This window comes from Haematobia irritans, chromosome 4 (genome assembly GCF_050003625.1).
Source record: "Haematobia irritans isolate KBUSLIRL chromosome 4, ASM5000362v1, whole genome shotgun sequence".
Classification (NCBI taxonomy): Eukaryota; Metazoa; Arthropoda; class Insecta; order Diptera; family Muscidae; genus Haematobia; species Haematobia irritans.
This window is the reverse complement of record NC_134400.1, coordinates 13,091,107-13,111,260: the sequence shown is the minus strand read 5'-3', so window position 1 is coordinate 13,111,260 and position 20,154 is coordinate 13,091,107. Positions and strand designations below refer to the sequence as shown.

General features: G+C 21.9%; 1 protein-coding gene across 2 annotated transcripts in view; it reads right to left on the bottom strand.

Annotated features, from left to right (window-relative positions):
* LOC142237163 (Ig-like and fibronectin type-III domain-containing protein 2) overlaps positions 1-20,154 on the bottom strand; it is a 521,807-nt gene that overhangs the window by 268,594 nt on the left and 233,059 nt on the right. For both annotated transcript variants that reach the window (XM_075308520.1, XM_075308521.1), the window contains exon 3: positions 8,734-8,778. The gene's annotated coding sequence lies outside the window, so the exon portion shown is untranslated. The remainder of the gene's footprint in view (positions 1-8,733; positions 8,779-20,154) is intronic.

Sequence of the window (20,154 nt, the reverse complement as noted above, 5' to 3'; positions counted from 1 at the left end):
TAGCACACGTGATAACACTACTAATTGTACTCCTAGTGCGAAATTTCAACCAAATTGGGCCAAAACTCTGTCTTCTAGGACCATATTAGTCCATATCGGGCGAATGTTATTTATGGGAGCTATATCTAAATCTGAACCGATTTTAATCAAATTTGGCACACATGACTATATTACTAATTGTACTCCTAGTGAAAAATTTCAACCAAATTGGGCCAAAACTCTGTCTTCTGGGGCCATATAAGTCCATATCGGGCGAAAAATATATATGGAAGCTATATTTAAATCTGAACCGATTTTAATCAAATTTGGCACACATGACTATACTACCAATTGTACTATTTGTGCAAAATTTCAAGCTAATCGGGATAAAGCTCTGGCTTCTGGGGCCATATAAGTCCATATCGGGCGAAAAATATATATGGAAGCTATATTTAAATCTGAACCGATTTTAATCAAATTTTGCACACATGACTATACTACCAATTGTACTATTTGTGCAAAATTTCAAGCTAATCGGGATAAAGCTCTAGCTTCTGGGTCCATATAAGTGCATATCGGGCGAAAGATATATATGTGAGCTATATCTAAATCTGAATCAATTTCAACCACATTTGGCACACATAGCTACAATGCTAAATCTACTCCCTGTGCAAAATTTCAACCAACTTGGGCCAAAACTCTGGCTTTTAGGACCATATTAGTGCATATCGGGCGAAAGATATATATGGTAGCTATATCTAAATCTGAACCGATTTCTTCCAAAATCAATAGGGTTCTATTCTGACCCAAATTAGGAACATGTGCCAAATTTGAAAGCTATTGGACTTAAATTGCGACCTAGACTTTGATCACAAAAATGTGTTCACAGACAGACGGACGGACGGACGGACAGACGGACATGGTTATATCGACTCAGGGACCCACCCTGAGCATTATTGCCAAAGACACCATGTGTCTATCTCGTCTCCTTCTGAGTGTTACAAACATATGCACTAACTTATAATACCCTGTTCCACAGTGTGGCGCAGGGTATAAAAAAATCTATTTAATTGAAATTTTGAAAAAAAAAATTATAGAAATAAAATTTTCAAAAAAAAAAAAAAAAAAACTAAACATTGACGAAAAAGAAAATTTGACGAAATTTTCAATAGAAATAACGTTGCGAAATTTTCTACAGAAATAAAATTCTATAGAAATAACATTTTGACAAAATTTTCTATAGAAATAAAATTTTTACAAAATTTTCTATAGAAATAAAATTTTGACAAAATTTTCTATATAAATAAAATTTTGACAAAATTTTCTATATAAATAAAATTTTGACAAAATTTTCTATGGAAAATTGGAGCCATCGTGGTGCAATGGTTAGCATGCCCGCCTTGCATACACAAGGTCGTGGATTCGATTCCTGCTTCGACCGAACACCAAAAAGTTTTACAACGGTGGATTATCCCACCTCAGTAATGCTGGTGAAATTTCTGAGGGTTTCAAAGCTTCTCTAGGTGGTTTCACTGCAATGTGGAACGCCGTTCGGACTCGGCTATAAAAAGGAGGTCCCTTTGCGCTTAACATCGAACCGGGCAGCACTCAGTGATAAGAGAGAAGTTCACCAATGTGGTATCACAATGGACTAAATAGTCTAAGTGAGCCTGATACTTCGGGCTGCCACCTAACCTAACTAACCTAACCTTCTATAGAAATAAAATTTTGACAAAATTTTCTATAGATATAAAATTATGACAACATTTTCCATTGATATAAAATTCTTACAAAATTTGCTATAGATAGAAAATTTTGACAAAATTTCCTATAGAAATTAAGTTTTGACAAAATTTCCTATAGAAATAAAATTTTGCAAAAATTTTCTATAGAAATAAAATTTTGACAAAATTTTCTATAGAAATAAAATTTTGCAAAAATTTTCTATAGAAATAAAATTGTGCAAAAATTTTCTATAGAAATAAAATTTTGCAAAAATTTTCTATAGAAATAAAATTTTGCAAAAATTTTCTATAGAATTGACTTGTGATAAAATTTTTTATAGAAATTAAATTTTGGCAAAAATTTCTTAAAAAAAAATTACAAAAATAATTTTTTGTAAATAAATTAAAACAAATCTAATTGTTTCTTTCAACATAAAATTAATTTAATTTTATTTTTTAATTAAACAACGGTCTTTTTTTGTTCTGTGTAAATTAAATTCACCACATATTCCCATTCTCATTTGCTTAAACCTCTATAACGTACAATGAGCCTCATCAGTTTATCTGATCATCATAAAAGAATTTTCATGGCTCATCCAGTATTCAGCTTTAGTATCGCTGATGATGATTACGCTTTATTGACATTACGTTCATGCGTTCTATTAGTAAATCAAATAAATTAAAAACAATCATTAGTTTTTACAGTTATACGCTTAAATTTTATATTAAATTTTTATTATTATAATTGAATTTGTAATGTAAATTATTTCGACGAACTTCTCGATAGTGAAGTGTAACGCGGCAAGCGGGTGTTCAATTAGCATTGCCAGCAAAACATTCCATATTCCCAGGCGAGATTGTATGGCAAAAATAAAATCAACTGGAAAATTTTGAAAATATTTTTCTCCCATAATAATTGTATAAATTAGCATTGCAGTCATAAAATTGTTGCCGATGTTGGTGTTGTTGGTTTTTTTCTGGACAAGAACTATTATGTTTTGCATTATATTTTCTGCCTCATCAATACTTCAATTAAAATCAATTTTAATTGTATTGCAAGAATAAATAATTACTACTCGTATAATTTAGAGTACACAGAAAACAAAAGTCACTTTGCTTGCTACTAAAATTAATACATTTTTATTGCAATACAAAAATGTTATGTTTTAGTTTATTTTTCAAAAAAAAAAAAAATTTTTTGTGAAACTTTTCCCAGACCTAATAAAATTGTAATACTAGCGATAAAGAAGTCAAATCGGGAGATTGATCTATATAGGTGCTATACAAAATAGCAATCTGGAGCTGATTGCAGTACATATCAGCCACACTCTACATACAATTTTTCTGCATTAAAATCCGATTGATGGAAAATAATTTAAATTGCTATCATTCATTTATTTATTTGCATGATTTTATCCAAATAAATTTATGATAATGAAAGGAGCCAGAAATTAACAACATTCCGTTAGCAATGATTAAATAATTAATTATTTTTAATTGATGTTTTTAAGAGCTTATGATATTCATTGTATTTATGCTTTTAGTAAGAATCACATAAAAATATATGTGTGTATGTATATGTCATATGAAACCTGTCATATCCGGAGTATTTGTAATTTGGATTACGCTTTGCAATGAAATACTCGTAAAGTAACAATTTTTTTAACGATTAAAGGTCCTTAAATATAAGGATTTGTTAAAATTTTATTCCTATAGGCAATTTTGTCAAAATTTGATTTCTGCAGAAAATTTTCTCAAAATTTAATTTCTATAGAAAATTTTGTCAAAGTTTTATTTTTATAGAACATTTTTACAGAGTTATATTTTTCTAGAAAATTTTGTCAAAATTTTATTTTTATTTTCTATAAAGAAAATTTTGTCAAAATTATATTTTTATGAAAATTTTGTGAAATTTTTATATTTATCAAAAATTTTATTTCTATAGAAAACTTTCTCAAAATTTTATTTCTATAGAACATTTTCTCAAAATTTAATTTCTATAGAAAAGTTTTGCAAAATTTTAATTTTGTAGAAAATTTTGTCAAAATTTTATTTTTTATAGAAAATTTTGTCAAAATTTTATTTTTTATAGAAAAGTTTGTCAAAATTTAATTTTTATAGAAAATTTTTTCAAAATTTTATTTCTATAGAAAATTTTGTCAAAATTTAATTTTTTTAGAAAATTTTGTCAAAATTTAATTTTTATAGAAAATTTTTTCAAAATTTTATTTCTATAGAAAATTTTGTCAAAATTTTATTTTTATAGAAAATTTTGTCAAAATTTTATTTTTTATAGAAAATTTTGTTAAAATTAAATTTTTATAGAAAATTTTGTCACAATTTTATTTCTATAGAAAATTTTCTCAAAATTTAATATTTGTAGAAAATTTTGTCAAAATTTTATTTCTATAGAAAATTGTATCAAAATTTAATTTCTTTAGGATTTTTTTTTCAAAATTTTATTTTTTATAGGAATTTTGTCAAAATTTTATTTTTAAAGAAAATTTTATTTCTATAGAAAATTGTATAAAAATTTCATTTCTTTAGGAATTTTTTTCAAAATTTTATTTTTTATAGGAAATTTTGTCAAAATTGCTTTTCCATAGAAAATTTTGTCAAAATTTTATTTTTTTTGGAAAGTTTGTAACAATTTTATTCCGATAGAAAATTTTGTCAAAATTTTATTTCTATAGAAAATTTTCTCAGAATGTTATTTCTATGGAAAATTTTCTTAAAATTTATTTTCTATAGAAAAGTTTTGCAAAATTTTATTTTTGTAGAAAATTTTGTCAAAATTTTATTTTTGATAGAAAATTTTGTCAAAATTTTATTTTTTATAAAAAAATTTGTCAAAATTTTATTTTTATAAAAAATTTTGTCAAAATTTTATTTTTTATAGAAAATTTTGTCAAAATTTTATTTTTATAGAAAATTTTGTCACAATTTTATTTCTATAGAAAATTTTCTCAAAATTTAATTTCCATAGAAAATTTTTGTAAAATTTAATTTTTGTAGAAAATTTTGTCAAAATTGTATGTTTAAAGAAAATTTTATTTCTATAGAAAATTGTATCAAAATTTCATTTCTTAAGGATTTTTTTTTTCAAAATTTTATTTTTTATAGGAAATTGTGTCAAAATTGCTTTTCCATAGAAAATTTTGTCAAAATTTTATTTCTTTTGGAAAGCTTGTAACAATTTTATTCCGATAGAAAATTCTGCCAAAATTTTATTTCTATAGAAAATTTTCTCAAAATTTAATTTCTATAGAAAAGTTTTGCAAAATTTTATTTTTGTAGAAAATTTTGTCAAAATTTTATTTTTTATAGAAAATTTTGCCAAAATTTTATGTTTTATAGAAAATTTTGTCAAAATTTTATGTTTTATAGAAAATTTTGTCAAAATTTCATTCTTATAGAAAATTTTGTCAAAATTTTATTTTTATAGAAAATTTTCTCAAAATTTAATTTCCATAGAATTTTTTTTTTAGAAAATTTTCTCAATTTTTTTTTTTTTTATAGAAAATTTTCTTCAAATTTTATTTCCATAAAAAATTGTATCAAAATTTCATTTCTTTAGGCATTTTTTTCAAAATTTTATTTTTTATAGGAAATTTTGTCAAAATTGCTTTTCCATAGAAAATTTTGTTAAAATTGTATTTCTTTTGGAAAGTTTGTAACAATTTTGTTCCGATAGAGAATTTTGTCAAAATTTTATTTCTATAGAAAATTTTCTCAAAATGTTATTTCTATAGAAATTTTTCTTAAAATTTAATTTCTATAGAAAAGTTTTGCAAAATGTTATTTTTGTAGAAAATTTTGTCAAAATTTTATTTTTTATAGAAAATTTTGTAAAATTTTATTTTTTATAGAAAATTTTGCCAAATTTTTATTTTTATAGAAAATTTGTCAAAATTTTATTTCTATAGAAAATTTTCACAAAATTTAATTTCCATAGAAAATTTTTGCAAAATTTTTTTTTGTAGAAGATTTTGTCAAAAAATTTTATTTCTATAGAAAATTGTATCAATTGGATTTCTTTAGGAATTATTTCAAAATTTCATTTTTTATAGGAAATTTTGTCAAAAATGCTTTTCCATAGAAAATTCAAAATTTTATTTCTTTTGGAAAGTTTGTAACAATTTTATTCTGATAGAAAATTTTGTCAAAAATTTATTTTGACAAAAGAAAATTTTCTCAAAATGTTATTTCTATAAAAAATTTTCTTAAAATTTAATTTCTATAGAAAAGTTTTGCAAAATTGTATTTTTGTAGAAAATTTTGTCAAAATTTTATTTTTTTTATAGAAATTTTTGTCAAAATTTTATTTTTTTATAGAAAATTTTGTCAAAATTTTATTTTTTAAAGAAAATGTTGTCAAAAATTTTTTTTGCATAGAAAATTTTTCAAAATTTTATTTTTATAGAAAATTTTTGCAAAAAATTATTTTTGTAGAAAATTTTGTCAAAAATGTATTTTTGTAGAAAATTTTGTCAAAATTTTATTTTTGTAGAAAATTTTGTCAAAATTTTATTTTTAAAGAAAATTTTATTACAATTTTATTTCTATAGAAACTTGTATCAAAATTTCATTTCATTATATTTCATGTTAGCCTGATACCGAAACAGGCAATTGACGTCCAAATGCATTATATCTAATTATACAATTATTTTTCGAGCTTTATGGACAGATATAGATTAAGGAACATGGTTATAGAGCCATTGAAAAGAAAACGCCAGATACAAATCTATACACGCCTGGACTGTACATGTTTCGGTTCGGGCGAATGAAAGTTTGTAACAATTTTATTCCGATAGAAAATTTTGTCAAAATTTTATTTCTATAGAAAATTTTTTGCAGAAGTTTGATTTCTAAGGAAATTTTGTCAAAATTTTATTTCTATAGAAAATTTTCTCAACATTTTATTTTTATAGCAAATTTTTATAAATTTCTAAAAATTTTTCCATAGAAAATGGAAAATTTTATTTCTTTTGGAAAAATTTTAAAAATTTTATTCCAATAGAAAATTTTGTCAAAATTTTATTTCTATAGAAAGTTTTTTGCAGAAGTTTGATTTCTATAGAAAATTTTGTCAAAGTTTTATTTCTATAGAACATTTTCGCAAAATTTTATTTCTATAGAAAATTATGTCAACATTTTATTTCTATAGAAAATTTTGTCAAAGTTTTATTTCTATAGAACATTTTTGAAAAAAAAAAAATTATTTCTATAGAAAATTATTTATATAATTATATAATTTAATTATATAATTTAATTTCTATAAAAAATTTTTCAAAATTTTATTTTTATAGAAAATTTTGTCTAACTTTTATTTCTATAGAAAATTTACTAAAATTTTATTTCTATAGAAAATTTTTTCAAAATTTTATTTCTATAGAAAATTATGTCAAAATTTTATTTCTATAGAAAATTTTGTCAAAATTTCATTTCTATAGAAAATTTTCTCAAAATTTAATTTCCATAGAAAATTTTTGCAAAATTTTATTTTAGTAGAAATTTTTGTCAAAAAAAAAAAAATTAAAGAAAATTTTGTCATAATTTAATTTTTATAGTAAATTTTGTCTAACTTTTCTTTCTATAGAAAATTTTCTCAAGATTTTATTTCTATAGAAAATTATGTCAAAATTTAATTTTTATAGAAATTTTTGTCTAACATTAATTTCTTTAGAAAATTTTCTCTAAATTTTATTTCTATAGAAAATTTTGTCAAAATTTCATTTCTATAGAAAATTTTCTCAAAATTTTATTTCTATAGAAAATTTTGTCAAAATTTTATATCTATAGCAAATTTTGTCAGAATTTTATTTCTATAGAAAATTTTCTCAAAATTTAATTTCTATAGGAAATTTGTAAAAATTTTATTTTTTTTTTTTTTTTATTTGTTATTTTTATTTTATCTAAGACAAAACAATAAGCCAGTAATAGCGCATTGCCACTATATCTAATTAATTATATAAAATCTAAAATAAATTTATCATTTAATTAAATAACAATATGAATGAATTTTTCGAAAAAAGTATTGAATATATAAGTGCAAACCAAATAAGCAAAAAAATAAAAATATGGCTAAAGGTTCAATTAACATCCACCAATACTTATTCTAGAAAGTATTGGTGGGCATGCTAACCATTGCACTACGGTGCATGCCCGCCTTGCATACACAAGGTCGTGGATTCGATTCCAAAAAGTTTTTCAGCGGTGGATTATCCCACCTCAGTAATGCTGGTGACATTTCTGAGGGTTTCAAAGCTTCTCTAAGTGGTTTCACTGCAATGTGGAACGCCGTTCGGACTCGCCTATAAAAAGGAGATCCCTTGTCATTGAGCTTAACATGGAATTGGGCAGCACTCAGTGATAAGAGAGAAGTTCACCAATGTGGTATCACAATGGACTGAATAGTCTAAGTGAGCCTGATACATCCGGCTGCCACCTAACTTCACCTAACCTATTCTAGAAAATAAGGAAATATATATAAATTTTGTTAATGTTTCATTTCTATAGAAAATTTGGATAACATTTTGTGTCTATAGAAAATTTGGTCATAATTTCATTTCTGTAGACAATTTTGTCAACATTTTAGTTCTGTAGAAAATTTTGTCAACATTTTATTTCTATAGAAAATTTTCTCAAAATTTTATTTCTATTGGAAATTTTGCCAAAATTTTATTTCTATAGAAAATTTTGTCAACATTTTATTTCTATAGAAAATTTTCTCAAAATTTTATTTCTATTGGAAATTTTGTCAAAAGTTTTTTTTTTTTGTAGAAAATTTTATAGTTTTTTTCTATAATTTTTTTTTTGCAAAATTTTATTTCTATAGAAAATTTTTTCAAATACTTATTTCTATAGAAAATTTTATTTCTATAAGAAATTTTGTCAAAATTTCATTTCTATGAAATGAATTCTTAGAGCTTCCACATGGGCGTGAGTTTTCTATCTCAGTCAATAACATTTTATAGTAAGTCCCTTAGAAAATCTATACGCAACTATAGCACAGTATATGACAACTTACCTTTTGAGAATATTTGATGGTTACTCCAAATCCTTTGATTTTAATCTGAAAAAAGAAAAAAAAAATTGAAATTATAGTATAATTTCATTTTAATCGATTGTATTTGAATTGATAAAAAGTTGCATTGAATTTGAAAAAAGTTGAATTTATTTGTCAAAAGGTTTCATTTGATATATGTATGAGATGATATCTATGGCCAAAAATCTCCATCCTGTGACAAAGAAAGTAAAAAGTAACTGTTCCATATATTTCAAGCTAAATGCTGATGATTGTTTTAAAATTCAAGCATAAGAAATGAGTTCGCTTCTTCACCAAAATACAAACAAGCCTGGTAGCCTTGTCCATGGGTCATCTCCTTTTTGGATATTTATCATCATGGAACTCTGCGAAAATGTGAGAATTATTACCATTTTTATAGCATGTTTTATTTTTTGGGGGTTTTCCCTCTACTAAGTAGAACATTTTCTTTCCCGGGGTGTGTTCGCAAAGTCGTTTGCTGTCTGTCCCTTGGAATTTATGGCCAACAATAAAATGAGTTGTTGCACATTGTAATGGTCAATCAATAAAAGAAAATCGCAAAACATTGAAAAATATTTGTGTTATTACACACCAAACCATATTATGGATAATGAGCTAAATGTTACATCCAGAAAAGAGAGCAAACGAAAACCCAAAAAAAAAAAAAAACAACTTGGGAAAATTTCAAACAAAATAAATGGCTTACAAACGATGAACATGAAATCAAAGGAGGAACCAAATCAAAAAGAGAAAGAGAAGAAAATATTTAATAGCCTGTAAAAATACACAATTTGTTCAATAACTCATGTCTACCATAATGTAAGGATATTAGCATGAGATTATGCCTTGGATGTCGGCGATTTTGTGAAAATTGACCACGCGGAATGAAGAATTTTCTTCTCTGAGGAACGAAATTTTAAACAAACTAAGTTTTGTTTTTAGAGCTGAAAATTTTAAAAAAATTTTCTACAGAAATAAAATTTTGGACACAATATTCCATAGATATAAAATTTTGACAAAATTTTCTATAGAAAGAAAATTTTGTCAAAATTTTCTATAGAAAGAAAATTTTCAAAAAAAAATTCTATAGAAAGAAAATTTTCACAAAAAAATTCTATAGAAAGAAAATTTTGCAAAAATTTTCTATAGAAATAAAATTTTGAAAAAATTTTCTATAGAAATAAAATTTTGATAAAAATTTTCTATAGAAATAAAATTTTGATAAAAATTTTCTATATTAAATGTTCAAAAAATTTTCTAAAGAAATAAAATTTTGACAACATTTTCTAAAGAAATAGAATTTTGACAAAATTTTCTATAGAAATAAAATTTTAAAAAAATTTTCAAAACAAAAAAAATTTTTCAAAAAAATTTTCTAAAGAAATAAAATTTTGACAAAATTTTCTAAAGAAATAAAATATTGACAAGATTTTCTATAGAAAGAAAATTCTTCAAAAATTTTCTATAGAAATAAAATTTTGATAAAAATTTTCTATATATATAAAATTTTAACAAAATTTTCTAAAGGAATAAAATTTTAACAAAATTTTCTAAAGGAATAAAATTTTGACAACATTTTCTAAAGAAATAAAATTTTGACAAAATTTTCTATAGAAATAAAATTTTCAAAAAAATTTTCTATAGAAAGAAAATTTTCACAAAAATTTCTATAGAAAGAAAATTTTGCAAAAATTTTCTATAGAAATAAAATTTTGATAAAAATTTCCTATAGAAATAAAATTTTGCAAAAATTTTCTATAGATATAAAATTTTGCAAAAATTTTCTATAGAAATAAAATTTGGACAAAATTTTCTATAGAAGTAAAATTTTCAAAAAATTTTCTATAGAAATAAAATTTTGCAAAAAGTTTCTATAGAAATAAAATTTGGACAAAATTTTCTATAGAAATAAAATTTTGCAAAAATTTTCTATAGAAATAAAATTTGGACAAAATTTTCTAAAGAAATAAAATGTTGACAAAATTTCTATAGAAATAAAATTTTCAAAAAATTTTCTATATATATTCTATATAGTTTCTATAGAAATAAAATTTGGACAAAATTTTCTATAGAAATAAAATTTTGCAAAAATTTTCTATAGAAATAAAATTTGGACAAAATTTTCTATAGAAATAAAATTTTGCAAGAATTTTCTATAGAAATAAAATTTTTCTATAGAAGTAAAATTTTGATAAAAATTTTCTATAGATATAAAATTTTGACAAAATTTTCTATAGATATAAAATTTTGACAAAATTTTCTAAAGAAATAAAATTTTGACAAAATTTTCTAAAGAAATAAAATTTTGACAAAGTTTTCTAAAGAAATAAAGCTTTGACAAAGTTTTCTATAGAAAGAAAATTTTGCAAAACTTTTCTATAGAAAGAAAATTTTGCAAAAATTTTTTATACAAAGAAAATTTTCTATAGAAAGAAAATTTTGCAAAAATTTTCTATAGAAACAAAGTTTTGACAAAATTTTCAAAAGAAATAATAATTTTCTAAAGAAATAAAATGTTGACAAAATTTTCTAAAGAAATAAAATTTTGACAAAGTTTTCTAAAGAAATAAAATTTTGACAAGATTTTCTATAGAAAGAAAATTTTGCAAAAATTTTCTATAGAAAGAAAATTTTGCAAAACTTTTCTATAGAAAGAAAATTTTCTAAAAATTTTCTATAGAAATAAAATTTTCCAAAAATTTTCTATAGAAAGAAAATTTTGCAAAAATTTTCTATAGAAAGAAAATTTTGACAAAATTTTCTAAAGAAATAAAATTTTGACAAAATTTTCTAAAGAAATAAAATTTTGACAAAGTTTTCTAAAGAAATAAAACTTTGACAAGATTTTCTATAGAAAGAAAATTTTGCAAAACTTTTCTATAGAAAGAAAATTTTCAAAAAATTTTCTACAGAAAGAAAATTTTGCAAAAATTTTCTATAGAAACAACATTTTGACAAAATTTTCAAAAGAAATAAAATTTTGACAAAATTTTCTAAAGAAATAAAATTTTGATAAAATTTTGACAAAATTTTCTGTAGAAATAAAATTTTGACAAAGTTTTCTAAAGAAATAAAACTTTGACAAGATTTTCTATAGAAAGAAAATTTTCAAAAAATTTTCTATAGAAAGAAAATTTTGCAAAAATTTTCTATAGAAAGAAAATTTTGCAAAAATTTTCTATAGAAACAAAATTTTGACAAAATTTTCAAAAGAAATAAAATTTTGACAAAATTTTCTAAAGAAATAAAATTTTGACAAAGTTTTCTAAAGAAATAAAATTTTGACAAGATTTTCTATAGAAAGAAAATTTTGCAAAAATTTTCTATAGAAGTAAAATTTTTAAAAAATTTTCTATAGAAAGAAAATTTTCTATAGAAAGAAAAATTTGCAAAAATTTTCTATAGAAATAAAATTTTGATAAAAATTTTCTATAGATATAAAATTTTGCAAAAATGTTCTATAGAAATCAAATTTTGACAAAATTTTCTATCGAAAGAAAAATTTCAAAAAATTTCCTATGAAAATAAAATTTTTACAAAATTTTCTATAGAAATAAAATTTTTACAAAATTTTCTATAGAAATAAAATTTTGAAAAAAATTTTTTATAGAAATAAAATTTTGACAAAATTTTCTATAGAAATAAAATTTTGATAAAATTTTCTATAGAAATAAAATCTTAAAAAAATTTCCTATAGAAATAAAATTTTGATAAAACTTCTTATAGAAATAAAATTTTGACAAAATTTTCTAAAGAAATAAAATTTTGACAAAGTTTTCTAAAGAAATAAAATATTGACAAGATTTTCTATAGAAAGAAAATTTTGCAAAAATTTTCTATAGAAGTAAAATTTTTAAAAAATTTTCTATAGAAAGAAAATTTTCAAAAAATTTTCTATAGAAAGAAAATTTTGCAAAAATTTTCTATAGAAATAAAATTCAATAGAAATAAAATTTTGATAAAAATTTTCTATAGATATAAAATTTTGACAAAATTTTCTATAGAAATAAAATTTTGACAAAATTTTCTATAGAAAGAAAAATTTCAAAAAATTTCCTATGAAAATAAAATTTTTACAAAATTTTCTATAGAAATAAAATTTTTACAAAATTTTCTATAGAAATAAAATTTTGAAAAAAAATTTCTATAGAAATAAAATTTTGACAAAATTTTCTATAGAAATAAAATTTTGATAAAATTTTCTATAGAAATAAAATCTTAAAAAAATTTCCTATAGAAATAAAATTTTGATAAAACTTCTTATAGAAATAAAATTTTGACAAAATTTTCTATAGAAATAAAATTTTGATAAAAATTTTCTATAGAAATAAAATTTTGATAAAAATTTTCTATAGATATAACATTTTGACAACATTTTCTATAGAAATAAAATTTTGACAAAAATTTCCTTGTGTAGAAACCCCCTTTCAGTATTTGGTTTTTTTTGTTACTTATTCCCCTTTACCGAAGTGTTTCTATAACCAATTTCTCCAATAGCTTATTTTCTTCAGACATTTGATGTGGCCTAAGTAAAAACAAATACAAATAGCCACCAAAGGAAGGAAGCATTGAGAAAAATATCTTTACAATGTATCAAAGTATTATTGCATTGGAGCCACAATTCAATTCAATTGAATCGAGTCGAATTGAATCCTATAGATGGCTCATAAAAAATGCACTGTAGCCCACAAGTTTATGATCATCTCCTGTCTTGTTTGTAGTTTGGTGTTATTTCAATCATGCGACCACATCAGAGTTATGCATCACCTATAGAATTGTAAGCCATAAATTTCAGAAAATAAAAAAGTAAAAAACAAATCAATATCCTTGAGCTCCAACTGCCACTAAACTTAAAAGTGTTTCACATAAAAAAGAAGAAAAACAAACAAGACATGAAAATTATCCTAAATACAGTCAAAAACGAATTTTTTAGACCCTCCGGTACCAAAGAAAATTTCAGCCCAAAGCCTTGCGTAGTTTAGTCAACGCAAGGGTTTGAGCTGATATAAAAACAATGGTAATGGCTGAAGATGACACCAACAATAACAAAACAAATTAAACACATTTATACAGAAAATTTTTCTAAAAATGTTATTTCTATAGAAATTTTTGTCAAAATTTTATTTCTATAGAAAATTTGGTCAAAATTTTATTTCTATAGAAAATTTGGTCAAAATTTTATTTCTATAGAAAATTTTGTCCAAATTTTTTTCTATAGAAAATTTTAACAAAATTTTATTCCTATAACAAATTTTGTCAAAATTTTATTTCCATAAAAATTTTTGTAAAATCTCATTTCAAAAAAAAATTTGGCAAAATTTTATTTCCATAGAAAACTTTGTCAAAATTTTATTTCTATAGAAATTTTTGTCAAAAATTTTTTTCCATAAAAAATTTTAACAAAATTTTATTTCTATATCGAAAATTTTGTCAAAATTTTATTTCCATAAAAATTTTTGTCAATATTTTATTTCTATAGAAAATTTGGTGAATATTTTATTTCTATAGAAACTTTTGTCAAAATTTGATTTCTTTAGAAAATTTTTTCAAAATGTTATTTCTATAAAAAAAATGGTTCAAGTTTTATGTCTATAGACAATTTTGTCAAAATTTAATTTCTATAGAAAATTTTCTCAAAATTTTATTTCTATAGAAAATTTTTGCAAAATTTTATTTCTGTAGAAAATTTTATCTCTATAGAAAATTTGGTCCAAATTTTATTTCCAAAGAAAATTTTTGAAAAATTTTATTTCCAAAGCAATTTTTGCCAAATTTCATTTCTATAGAAAATTTTGTCAAAATTTCATTTATATACGATTTATAGAAAATTTTTACAAAAGTTTTATTTCTATAGAAAAATTTGTCAAATTTTTATATAGTAAATTTTTGCAAAAGTTTTATTTCTATAGAAAAATTTGTTAAAAAATTTTTTTCCATAAAAAATGTTAATAAAATTTTATTTCTATATGGAAAAACTCGTCAAAATTATATTTCTATAGAAAATTTTGTCAAAATTTGATTTCTATAGAAAATTTGGTCAAAATTTAATTTCTGTAGAAAATTTCGTCAAAATTTTATTTCTATAGAAACTTTTGTCAAAATTTGATTTCTTCTTCCGAAAAAAGGTTTTGCATGATTTCTTTAGAGAATTTTGTCAAATTTTTATTTCTGTAAAAAACATGATTCAAAATTTAATTTCTTTGGAAAATTTGGTGATTTTTTTTTCTATAGAAACTTTTGTCAACATTTTAATTCTTTAGAATATGTCAAAATTTTATTTCTATAAAAAAATTTGGTTAAAATTTCATGTCTCTAGAAAATGTTGTCAAAATTTTATTTCTGTAGAAAATTTTTGCAAAATTTTATTTCTATAGAAAATTTTGTCAAAATTTTATTTATGTAGAAAATTTTGTCAAATATTTTTTTCTATAGAAAATTGTGTCAAAATTTTATTTCTATAGAAAATTCCGTCAAAATTTTATTTCTATAAAAAATTTTGTCAAAATTTTATTTCGGTAGAAAATTTTGTCAAAATTTAATTTCGGTAGAAAATTTTGTCAAAATTTTATCCTGTAGGAAGTTTTATCAAAATTTTATTTCTGTAGATAATTTTATCAAAATTTTATTTATATAGAAAATTTTGTCAAATATTTATTTCTATAGAAAATTGTGTCAAAATTTTATTTCTATAGAAAATTCTGTCAAAATTTTATTTCCATAGAAAATTTTGTCAAAATTTTATGTCGGTAGAAAATTTTGTCAAAATTTAATTTCGGTAGAAAATTTTGTCAAAATTTTATTCTGCAGGAAATTTTGTCAAAATTTTATTTCTATAGAAAATTTTGTCAAATTTTTTTTTCTATGGAAAATTTTTTCAAAATTTTATTTCTGTAGATAATTTTATAAAATTTTACTACTATAGAAAATTTTGTCAAAATTTTATTTCTATAGAAAATTTTGTCACAATTTAATTTCAATGGACAATTTGGTGAAAATTTTATTTCTATAGAAACTTTTGTCAAAATTTGTCAAAATTTTATTTCTATAAAAAAATGGTTCAAATTTTATTTCTATAGAAAATTTTTGCAAAATTTTATTTCTGTAGAAAATGTTATTTCTATAGAAAATTTGGTCCAAATTTTATTTCCAAGAAAAATTTTTATTTCTAAAGAAATGTTTGCCAAATTTCATTTCTATTGAAAATTTTGTCAACATTTCATTTATATACGAAATATAGAAAATTTTTGCAAAAATTTTATTTCGATAGAAAAATTTGTCAAAATTTTTTTTTCTATAAAAAATGTTAACAAAATTTTATTTCTATATGGAAAATCTTGTCAAAATTTTTATAGAAAATATTGTCAAAATTTAATTTCTATAGCAAATTTTGTCAAAATTTTATTTCTATAGAAAATTTTGTCAAAATTTAATTTCTGTAGAAAATTTCATCAAAATTTTATTTCTATAGAAAATTTTGTCACAATTTTATTTCTGTAAAAAATTTTTGTCATTTTTCGGTAGATAATTTTATCAAAATTTTATTTCTATAGAAAATTTTGTCAAAATTTTATTTCGGTAGAAAATTTCGTCAAAATTTAATTTCGGTAGAAAATTTTGTCAAAATTTTATTTCTATAAAAAAATGTTCAAATTTTATGTCTATAGAAAATTTTGTCAAAATTTAATTTCTATAAAAAATTTTCTCAAAATTTTATTTCTATAGAAAATTTTTGCAAAATTTTATTTCTGTAGAAAATTTTATTTCTATAGAAAATTTTGTCCAAATTTTATTTCCTAAGAAAATTTTTGAAAATTTTTATTTCCAAAGCAATTTTTGCCAAATTTCATTTCTATAGAAAATTTTGTCAAAATTTCATTTATATATGAAATATAGAAAATTTTTGCAAAAATTTTATTTCTGTAGAAAATTTTTTTTTTTTTTCAAAATTGTATTTCTTTAGAAATTTTTTTTCAAAATTGTATTTCTATAGAAAATTTTTTTCAAATTTTTATTTCTATAAAAAATTTTGTCAATATGTTATTTCTACTAAAAATTTTGTCAAAATTTTATATCTTTCATACAGACGTTATTCGATTTCTTCGACAAAAAAAATTATAAATTATGTGTTACAAACGAAAAGGCTATTGTTTGATACTCTTCATTTTTCTTGGTAAATTGATATGCCAAGAAAATCTTTGTAACATCCATGAAGCAAAAGAGATAAATTGCAAAGCAATTGGCGAATGTCATAAAGTTTAAGAATCCCATAGAATTTCAAATGATTTGCAATTTGGTAACACTTTAACTATGGCATCCAAAAAATTTTGGAAAAGAGCAGAAAATCTCTCTATATCCTTTGAGAGAGAGAGAGAGAGAGAGAGAGAGAGAGAGGGGAAAGTCATGCGGTGCTAGTATTACCATGGAAATTTATAGCAAAATCCAAGATACATTCAATATTCATGCATCTCCTACATCCCCGCTGATTTAATGGCATGCAAGGCTATGACTTGGAAAGTATTTTGCTTTTTTCTATCATTTCAATTCCATCAATTTTTCGAAAACACATAACGCACACACATACAAACCCAAAAGTGATTTTTTATTATCCTTTTGAGCGTTATTTAGAGAGAAAGAGAGTTTACATGGCGTTGGTCCTTGATTTTTTGCTGTTTTTTTTTCTGTTATTCCCTTTGAATAACTTAACCCATTCCCTACTCGTAAAGGCAACTGCATTTGAAGTTAAGACTATCCCACCCAGAAAAGGTTCTTTTGCAAAATGTTTCAATCAATGTTCATGCAGCAAAAAAAAAAACAATCGTAATATACAAAACTGCTACACAAGGACATGGAACACACATACAGTCAAAGTGTTCCTGTATTACTCTACAAACAGAAAAAAGTAGCAGAAATATTCACTCCAACTTGATGATGGTGTAAATAAACTACAGTGTACTGCGTGCGGGGGGGAGGGGTAGAAATGTTGATGGAGTTGCAATACTTTGGAAGTTTTGAGATCACAAAGAAAAGTTCATACGGATCTGGACAAAGAATTTTGCAGTGATGATTGAAACAGTGAAATATCTCTGGCAACTTAGATACCAGACACACTAAAGTCCTGTTAGTAGTTGAGAAAAACTTCCTATAATCACAATCTGGAAATAAAACAAGTGAGTAAAGTAGAAAGTCAGGCGAGAACGACTATAGCATACCCTAAAACCCATCCTATCGAATTTGTAGACCTAACCATTCCATAATTTATTTTTCGATATTTGGTCGGAGAGGAGAAACTCCGTTTAGCTCGCATTTTCTGTTTATAAACATTTTTTTTTTAATTTTCTGGTTATATCCAATTTTTGGTGTATAGGAAATATTCTGAAATATTCTGTCTCTAGAAATTTTTTTCAAAATTTTCTGTCTACATAAAATTTTCTCAAAATTTTCGGTATATAGGAAATTTTCTCAAAATTGTATGTCTACATAAAATTTTTTCAAAATTTTCGGTATATAGGAAATTTTATCAAAATGTTATGTCTATAGATAATTTTCTAACAATTTTCTTTGTATAGAAAATTTTCTGAAAATTTTCGGTGTATGGGAAATTTTCTCAAAATTTTATGTCTACATAAAATTTTCTCAAAATTTTCGGTATATAGGAAATTTTATCAAAATTTTAATTTTCTAACAATTTTCTTTGTATATAAAATTTTCTCAAAATTTTTTGTCTATAGAAAATTTCCTCAAAATTTGCGGTGTATGGGAAATTTTATGTCTACAGATAATTTTCTAACAATTTTCTTTGTATAGAAAATGTTCTCAAAATTTTCTGTCTATAGAAAATGTCCTCAAAATTTTCTGCGTATAGGAAATTTTTTCAAAATTTTCTGTTTTTAGCAAATTTTCTCAAAATTGACTGCCTAAAGAAATTTTTCCAAAATTATCTGCCTATAGAAAATTTTCTCCAAATTTTTTGTATACAGAAAATTTTCTAAAAATTTCCTGTCTATAGAAAATTTTCTAATTTTTTTTTTTTAGAAAATTTTCTTAAATTTTTTTCTCAAAATTATCCGAAATTTTTTGTTTATAGAAAATTTGCTTAAAAATTTACTGTCTATACAAAATTTTCTCAAAATGTTTTTGCCTATATAAACTTTTCTCAAAACCTTTTCTTTTCTTTCTTTCTTGTGTATAGAAAATTTTCTTAAAATTTTCTGTGTATGGGAAAATTTTTCAAAAATTTGTGTCGATCAGAAAATTTTCTCAAAATTTTCTGTCTATAGAAAATATTCTCACAATTTTCTGTGTATATGATTTTTTTAACATTTTCTGTTTACAGAAAATTTTCTGTCTGTAGAAAATTTTGTCAAAAATTTTCCGTGTATAGAAATTTTTTTAATAATTTTTCTCTTTAGAAAATTTTCTTAAAATTTTTTGTCTAAAGAAAATTTTCTCAAAATTTTCTGTGTATAGGAAATTTTATCAAAATTTTCTGTTTATGTAAAATTATTTCAACATTTTCTGACTATAGAAAATTTTCACAAAATTTTCTGCGTATAAGAAATTTGCTCAAAATTTTCTATGTATAAGAAATTTTATCAAAATTTTGTGTCTATAGAAAATTTGCTCCAAATGTTCTGTCTATAGAATTTTTTTTTTTAATTTTCTGTTTTTAGAAAATTTTCTCAAAATTGTATGTCTACATAAATTTTTTTCAAAATTTTCGGTATATAGGAAATTTTATCAAAATTTTATGTCTATAGATAATTTTCTAACAATTTTCTTTGTATAGAAAATTTTCTCAAAATTTTCGGTGTATAGGAAATTTTCTCAAAATTTTATGTCTACATAAAATATTCTCAAAATTTTCGGTATATAGGAAATTTTATTAAAATTTTAATTTTCTAACAATTTTCTTTGTATATAAAATTTTCTCAAAATTTTCTGTCTATAGAAAATTTCCTCAAAATTTTCGGTGTATAGGAAATTTTATCAAAATTTTCGGTGTATAGGAAATTTTATCAAAATTTTATGTCTATAGATAATTTTCTAACAATTTTCTTTGTATAGAAAATGTCTATAGAAAATGTCCTCAAAATTTTCTGCGTATAGGAAATTTTTTCAAAATTTTCTGTTTTTAGCAAATTTTCTCAAAATTTACTGCCTAAAGAAAATTTTCCAAAATTATCTGCCAATAGAAAATTTTCTCCAAATTTTTTTGTATACAGAAAATTTTCTAAAAATTTCCTGTCTATAGAAAATTTTCACAAAATTTTCTGTCTATAGAAAATTTTCTAATTTTTTTTTTAGAAAATTTTCTTAAATTTTTTTCTCAAAATTATCTGTGTATACGAAATTTTTTTATAGAAAATTTGCTTAAAAATTTACTGTCTATACAAAATTTTCTCA